This window comes from Heteronotia binoei, chromosome 21 (genome assembly GCF_032191835.1).
Source record: "Heteronotia binoei isolate CCM8104 ecotype False Entrance Well chromosome 21, APGP_CSIRO_Hbin_v1, whole genome shotgun sequence".
Taxonomy (NCBI): domain Eukaryota; kingdom Metazoa; phylum Chordata; class Lepidosauria; order Squamata; family Gekkonidae; genus Heteronotia; species Heteronotia binoei.
This window is the reverse complement of record NC_083243.1, coordinates 46469558-46477858: the sequence shown is the minus strand read 5'-3', so window position 1 is coordinate 46477858 and position 8301 is coordinate 46469558.

The following is an 8301-nucleotide window of genomic DNA, read 5'->3' as shown; positions in this document are numbered from 1 at the left end:
AAGAGTTGCCACTCCACTTGATTCTCCATCTCTTTGGTTTGACAGATTGTGTGCAACTACTAAAGCAACTCTATCTATCTATCTATCTATCTATCTCTATCTATCTATCTATCTATCTATCTATCTATCTATCTATCTATCTATCTATCTATCTATCTATCTATCTATCTTCCATCCATCCTTCCATCCATCCATCCATCTTCTGAGATACAGTCTTTTCTTATAGAAATATTTGTGATAGACAACTCCACTTCTTTGAATTGAAATTATGTGCTATGTGGGCTGCTACAAAAACAAATTAAATGTGAACTGAGATGAATCAGAATGAACACATTCTTAACATTTTCTCTTTGCTGTATATAGAGATGGCTATAATAGACTTTGGTTAAAAGTATGTTTCACCATCTTAAAAGAAATACTTCTAGTGCCAGTGTAACTGCTGTGACAAGATGCCTTTATTTTGTACTCTGACAGGACAGAAAAAGTTCAGCCAGTGATCTCTTCACATGATTTCCTGTTTTCTCTCTGTCCTCTTCCATGACTTGATTCAATCTGAAGAGGAAAAAGGTCAGCCTAACTCTTTTTTTCCCCCTCCAACCTCTACTTACTATTTACCTTTCTGGGAGTTAAAGTTTTTTGCTATACTGCTAAAGGGGTCAGGGAGAGAAAAATGTCATTGTAACATTTGCAGCCCATCAAGCCAAGGTTGTTCAGTCTTATATTAGTAGCCCAAGGCTTAGGCTACATTATTTGTCACAGCACTCTTTATTGTGTTCCTTACTGAAGGATATTTTGGGGTTTGCTCCAGGTTTTCAGACACCAATGGTGTTTAATAAGGAAGCTCAGAGTAGATCTCACACATAAATCCAGTAAGTCTTTGGATCATACACATTCTTTCTTCTTGATGTCTTCTTCATCTATTGCAGAACATGTTCCTCTCACACAAGATTGTCTTTTGGCTCCCAGAAAGACACTGGTATTGTTTTATTGAAATAGCCTGGCTCCCAATGTGCACTTTGCTGTGGGGGACTGCCTCAGCAAGCAGAAGCAAGTACTGGATCCAAACCTAAGCCCTCAAATGCAGATCAAGGCTGCTTGTGTAGATAACAGGCAAGAATTCAGTGGGCCCAAACCACACCAATTTGATGTTGGATATGGGTCTGTGACCACAGCTCAAATGAGGGTGGTAGGGTGTGGTACCTGCATCAATGCCACCCGTAGAAGATTGGACTGTGATTATGCCTCCATCCACCTCTTCAAAGACCAGGTGTACTCCTGTCCTTTGGAATATCATACTTTACTGAGTCCAACCACAATGCACTCCACACTGGAGAGATTTCAGTGTTCCCAGGAATTCCTGCACTGCTCGGGGCCAAGGAGTTATCCTCACTCCCTTGGCATCTTCTCTTTGGCCGTCTCTCCTTCAGCCCTGGGAGGGGCTTCTCAGCACATCCAACACTGCCTACCTTCTCAATACCAACTCCTTAAGATGCTATTCAAAGGATTGCATCTCTGCTCTCTTTTGCTATGGTCCCAATTGTCACGGGCTGGGGCTGGGTCAGGCAAAGTCCAGGGGCAGTCCAAGGTCTGTAGCTGGTGAGCAAAGAGGGTCCAAGGCACCAAAACCGAATCACAGTCCAGGTATCGCAGGTCAGAGGTTCAGAAGCCGAAGTCAGGGGGTCCAGAAGCCAAAGTCAAAAGCTGGAGTGGATGCTAGAACGTCAGGTAAGTGTCTAGTTGCTTCCACAAAGCCTCCTCCCAAAGCCCACAGCTAAATAGCCCTCTGCTGTCTGTTGCCCATTTGGGCTAATTGCTGGCTCAGAGAGGCAGCCAGGATCCTGCTGAGACTCAAGCATCCTCACTCCTAGAAGGGCCAGAATCCTTTCAAAACTCAGGGCTCAGGGAGTGTCTTGCTCGTGAGCGTGCCACCCTCCTCCGATCCCTGAGGTCCTGACGAAGGCGGTCACGCACACGAGCCACCCGAGAGGGCGAGGCAGGGGGACTTGGCTCTTCTCCAGCAGAAGGCAGGGGCACTGGTGCAGGTGGCAGGGGCACAGTTTCTTCTGCAGGCTCAGCTTCTTCTGCAGGGTCCCCAGCACCCATGACGCCAATTCTGCCTGAGTCCTAGTGGTACCCTCCTCCCCATCCAAACTCAACTGTTAGTATTTCTGGAAACACTTGCTTTATTTGATGGCCTGACCATCATCCTGGATCTTTAGTCCAACTTCTCACTGGAGCACCTAGCTTCCTTGACCTTTGTGAGCCCTCTTTTGGTTCTGAGCACCTGCCCAACACCACAGAATGTCTTGACTTTTTTGTTTTGGTGATTTGGAAATTCATATGACCCACAGCATTGTCAACTGAAGCCCCATGGTGTCACTCGTGTTCTAGCTTCTCATGCCAGTAACTCCATTGTTACCTTCCTCCATCCCAACTTTTAATTAGTCTGGGAGCCTCTTGATTCCCTGAACCTTCAATACCCAGAGAATGAGACCCAAATTACAGAAACCTTAAAAAAAAACCCTGCAGGAATAATTAGTGCTATAGTGAATCTGGTACTGTGACAATGTTGATATCTACCCATCAACTGCTGTTCATGAAGCCTCCCCATTACTCTCTACATATTTCACATATACTTTTCAGTGTTAATAATCAGGACATTCAGCTGTCTACTACCAGCACAGAAATCTGTATAATGCAAAAATTGCTCTGAGTGACCTTCACAGTTTTTCAGATGCAGTTTGTTAATCCCCAGTTCTGTCCCCATTTCAAATGTAAGCCATCCTGTCTCTGAAATAGCTGATCAGAAATTGGGCTACTGGACTCTATTTTACTGATGCCACAAATCGGTTTCTCATTTTGAACATATTTGCAGTAGCTAGAATTTGGTAAGCCCCTGCCCCCCTCAGGAATATCAATACTCACAGACTCTGGGAGTGGTGGAAAACTGTTGTGCTGTTGTTATGGTTGTTGTTGTTTAAGGGGCTTACAAGCAGGGAAGAGTTTTATCATTACAACCTGTCCCCAAGCCTAAATATTTATCCTAATATCTGCAGGCTATATTATTTATATTTTTTCTGTACATTCACTACAGGATCTTCTTTGTTCCAAAATGGTCTCTCTGCTGTCAAAGTCTATAAAGTGACTTTCAAACCACTGGGCATTAACACATTGAACACAAAAGCTTTACATTCTGTGATCTGGCTATGCTTTTTTAAATAAATTGTGGAACCAACCTTTGATTTTATTCTACTATGATGAGAATGCATCTCCTGTTTTTACTTTCTCTCTTAGAGCTTTGTTCATTCTGTAATGGAGTCTGAGACACTCTGAAAAATGAGAGAATGCTAAGACGACTACTTTCTTGCCCACTTTTGGAAGTCAGCTAGGATGATGCTGTGATTTAGCAACATAATCTGGCATTGAGAGTTCTAGGCAGAAATGAAGAGGGTGTGAATGGAACTGAGAAGAGTCAGTCTACTTTGATTTGGTAAGTGTGTATTTTAAATGGAATCATAGTCTTTGACAGGTCCTAATAGTAATATAATAAAGATGTTTTCAAGCAGCCAGTTTTCAACGTTCCACAAACAGATGCCTGGAGGTAAGTTTAAGATGTATGAAAGAGGAGCAGTGGCTCAGTGGTAGAACATCTGCTTGGCCTGTGGAAGGTCCCAGGCTCAATCCCTGTCATCTCCAGTTAAAATGGCCAGGCATTGAAAAAGACCTTTGCCCCAAATGAGAATGAGAAAAAGACCTCTGCCCCAGAAGCAAATGAGCCACTGTCAGTCTGAGTAGATAACATTGACTTTGATGGATGAATGTCTGATTCAGTACTTCATATTAGGGCTGACAAAATAAAACTTAATTCTGACCGATTGGAAGGGCTACCAGTGGGGAAAGTTGCACCTGGGAATTGGGATATCTCCTATTCAAGATGGGCTTGCACTCCTCCTAAAGGAGTAGGTTCATAACTTGGAGGTACTCCTGGACCCAGACCTTCTGTTGGATTAATAGTTGGCTGCTATGGCCAGTGGTAACTTTCACCAGCTTCAGCCCTTCTTGGGTGGAAAATACCTTTCCAGTGTGGCATATGTATTGGTAATATCTAGATTAGATTCCTGCAATGTGTTGTACATGGGGCTGCCCTTGAAGACTGTCTTGGAGCTACAGTTGGAATAAAATGGTGTGACCAGGATGTTGACTAATGTGATTCATAGGGACCATATCAGTACAGTCTTGTTCCATTTACACTGGCTCATTTGCTTCTGAGCCTAATTCAAGGTGCTGGTATTGACTTATAAAATCCTATATGCTTTGGGGCCAGCATACCTGATCACCTACTCCCACACGATGCCCACTCTTTCACTGCAGACATCTTCTGAGGACCTGCTACAGGTGCTGCCTCCATGACACTAGATGGATGGCAACCCAAGAAAGGGCATTCCCAGTTGGGACACTGAAGCTTTGGAAATCTATCTGTCATTGTCTTCCATCAGAGGGTGAATAATTTTTTGTTTGGCATTCCCACTAACTGTTATTGGCCCTCCTCCCTGGTTGTGCTACATGTAGGGTTGCCAGGACCAATTCAAGAAATATCTGGGGACTTTGGGGGTGGAACCAGGAAACATTTGGGGGTGGAACCAGGAGCAAGGTGACAAGCATAATTGAACTCCAAAGGGAGTTCTGGCCACACACCTTTTAAATGCCTTTCCTCCATTGGAAATCATGATGGATAGGGGCACCTGCTTTGGGGGCTCCAAGAATTGGATCATCTGGTTCAATCTTTTTGAATCTTGGTGGGTGTTTTGAGGAAAGGCACCAGATGTTATACTGAAAATTTGGTGCCTCTAACAAAAAAGCCCCAGCTTCCCCAGATACCTGCAGATGAATTCTCCACTATACCCTATGGGAATTGGTCTCCATAGGGAATAATGGAGTGCACAGCAGGCATTTCCCTCCCCCCCCTTTCTGATGACTCTGAAGTGGGGAGAGGGCATCCAAACCAGGGGATCCCCTGTCCCCACCTGGAGATTGGCAACCCTAGTTATGTGTGGTTGTGGTTGTATATTTCATTAAATTGTTCAATTATTTTTATATACTTCATTTCAATTGCTGTTTTAATGTCTCAAATGTTTTAAGGTTGAAATGTTTTAATGTTTGCCACTTGGGAACCACATCTGGGTGAAAAGGCAACACAGAATTTTTTCAAATAAATAAACATTTAAGCCCCTATTTCATGGAGTTCCTCTGTGTATGTCTCGGTAAAAGGCCATTAAGTTGTGGCTGACTTATGGTGATCTCACAGGGTTTTCAAGGTGAGAGATGCACAGAGGTGATTTATCATTCTCTGCATAGACTTCCTTGGTGGTCTCCTATCTATGTCCTAACCATAGCTAACCCTGCTTACCTTTCAAGATCTGACTAGATCAGGCTAGCCTGGGCCATCTAGATCAGAGATAATAGCCAAGAACTAATGGTGCCAGTGAAGAAAAGTACTTTATTATTCAGTTTAAAAATTCCCTATGGATTTCACCATAAAACCTCTTCACTGGAGTCTGCTAGTCCTTCAACTCAGGCCATCTTGTCCAATCCTCTGCTCAATGCAGGATCAGCCTAAAGCACCCCTGACAGGTATTCATCCAGCTGCTGTTTGAAGATTGCCATCGAGGAGGAGCTCACCGCCTCCTTAGGCAGCCAATTCCACTGCTGAACTACTCTTACTGTAATTTTTCCTTAATACCCAGCTTGTACCTTTCTCCCTGTAATTTAAAGCCATTATTGTGAGTCCTCTCCTCTGCTACCAACAAGAACAGCTCCCTGCACTCCTCTAAGTGGCAGCCTTTCAAATACTTAGTGCAACGTATCTGTTTTCTCTATCCTGATCAGGGCATGGAGTCCCTAGATGACTCCTTTTTTATAAGTACTTGGATGCCATCCACACTTAAAGTGCTATACTGTGGAAAGGTGGTGTTTTTAGGGCAAAATTGGCCTTTTGGATGCTCTTTGGGCCAGCTTTCAATGTCAGCAGTCCTCCACATTCATCAATATCATGGGAATTTTAGATTTTCTAGGGCTAACTGCTTTCCAAGTGGAAAGGAAAATTTATTTTCACTGTGTTTGGGTGTTTTTCTGTAGGATCACATGAACGCATGGAACTGCCTTATACCTTATAACATTGGTCATCTGTGAAAGGTTTTTTCACAAATGATTATTTAAAGTAAACCAACAACCAACCCACTAGACATGGCAGAAATTCAATCTGGATTCTTCTGCATGCATAGCTATGGTCCCAAACCTAAAATAAATAGTGAAATGGCAGTGAATGGCAGTGAATGTGGATCCAAATGTGGTCCTCAGTCAAAGACAACATGCTAATTTGTAAGCTTTGGAATGGTCGAAGTATCTTATATTGGGCAGAGGTTTTGGGCTACAGGTGCCTACAGAATAATGGGGAAATTGTGAAAATTCAATGCTTGCAGCCTCCCTGGGAGGGAAGGGAGGATCTACAGCCCATTTGGGCGCCTATTTGAGGGGGCGGGGCCAGGCCATTGGAACAGCCAGAACTCCACTCCCTCCTTCAGTCCCGGATGACGATTGGTCCGGGCAGGCAGCGTTTTTAGCGCTCTGGGAAGGAGGCCCCTTTCCTTCGTGTCAGTGTTTCTTAGTTGGGATCAGGAGCCGCGTGTTCCTGGGAGTGGCGATGGCCGGTTCAGCATTGGAGGGACTTCTGAAGTGGGAGCTGTGTGCTCCTTAGGTCTTCGGTGGCTGCCTAGATGAGCTCCATCTAAGGCTGGTGTATCGCTGGGCGGTTGCATTGTTTTATTCCCTCTCCTTCCTTTTTGGCAAAAAAGGGGTGTTTTATTTGCTTGGGGTGCTCAGCCCTCTCTCTCCTTTTTGGCAAAAAAAGGTTTTTTTGTTTTGTGGGCTTGGACTCCTGGCAGGAGTTGGAGGGAGTGTTGCTCTAGTTGGGTCAGCCATTTTTGCTTCCTCTACTAGTTGTGTGGGGTGGTGACCATATTGGGTCCCCTTTCTTCTTCAAGGGAGGGTGGCCATTTTAGAAAGCTCTTGTGGGGAAGCCATCTTGAAAGTCTGCCCCAGCTTACAAAGATGTCAGGTAGAAAGGGGTCTGGTAAGTCCAAAGGGAAACAGCTGGCGCCAAAGGCCCCTAAGGCCCCTGCTAAGAGCCTCCACCCCCGTTGTCTTCTTCTGATGAGGAGGGTGATGAGGTAGTTAATGCTAACATAATGCAAAGGCTGTGGGCGCTGGAAGAGGCGTCAGGTATTCTTCCTTCTGAAGGGGTAGGAGTGGAAAGGGCTTCTAAAAGGGGGCTCCAAGCAAATGTGTTAACCAGGTTGTCTATTCTTGAGAGCAGGTCTGGTGCATTCATCACTGGCAGTGCCATGGGTCTCGGTGGTCCAGATGGGGGAGCGGTGTCATCATCAGGAGCTGCCGGAACTGGGTCAACGCTGGTGCCTGCTGGATCCCTTGGTAAGGCTGGGGACATTTCGCAGGCAAATGCTGGTCTGGCTTGGCCTTGGGGGGCTTTGGGTCCTGCTTTGCCTGCTGGGCAGGGCATCCCTGCTGTGAGTACAGGGTTTGCTTCCCCCACTGGTATGGGCTCATTGTCAAACTGGGCTTGACCAACTGGACAATGTGGCCCTTGTGGAGCTTGGCCAGGTGTGGGGCAGCAGGGTACTGCAGGCTCTTTTATGGGGGGTTGGGGTGCCCCTTCTCCTTATGGGGCGGTTCCTTTTACCGCATTACCTTTTGGGGATGTAGCTTTGCATTTGGGGGACCATTTGTTGCCTGCAACAAAGGACAAAATTTTAAAGGGTGAGTATGTGGATATTTTCTCTCTCCTTTTTCGGGAGTTGGAGAAAAAGGATAAGGAGGACTTAGATGAGAAAGAAAAAGAAAAGTTGAAGAAGCGCAAAGTGGAGCAGACTTGGGCTAATTGGCTGCCTGGGTTTTTTTAATCTATGCTGGAGTGATTGCTCTGGCTCAGCCTTGGAGGGCCGCTGCCCTTATCCAATACATGGACATAATTTACAAGGGGTACACGACATTTAGCGGGCCTGCCTGGTTGCAATATGATGAGGAGTTCAGGATGAGGGTTGCCTTGTACCCTTCCCTTCTGTGGGACCGCATTCATCAGCAGCTGCGGCTGCAGGTCATGTCTCCGACGCGGCCAAATTTAGGTGACCGCTCTGATGGCGATCCTTTGGTGGCCAGGTCCACTGCAACCTCCTCAGCTTTGTCAGCCTCTTCCCACAGTTCTTCGGGACAGGCAGTTCAACCCCG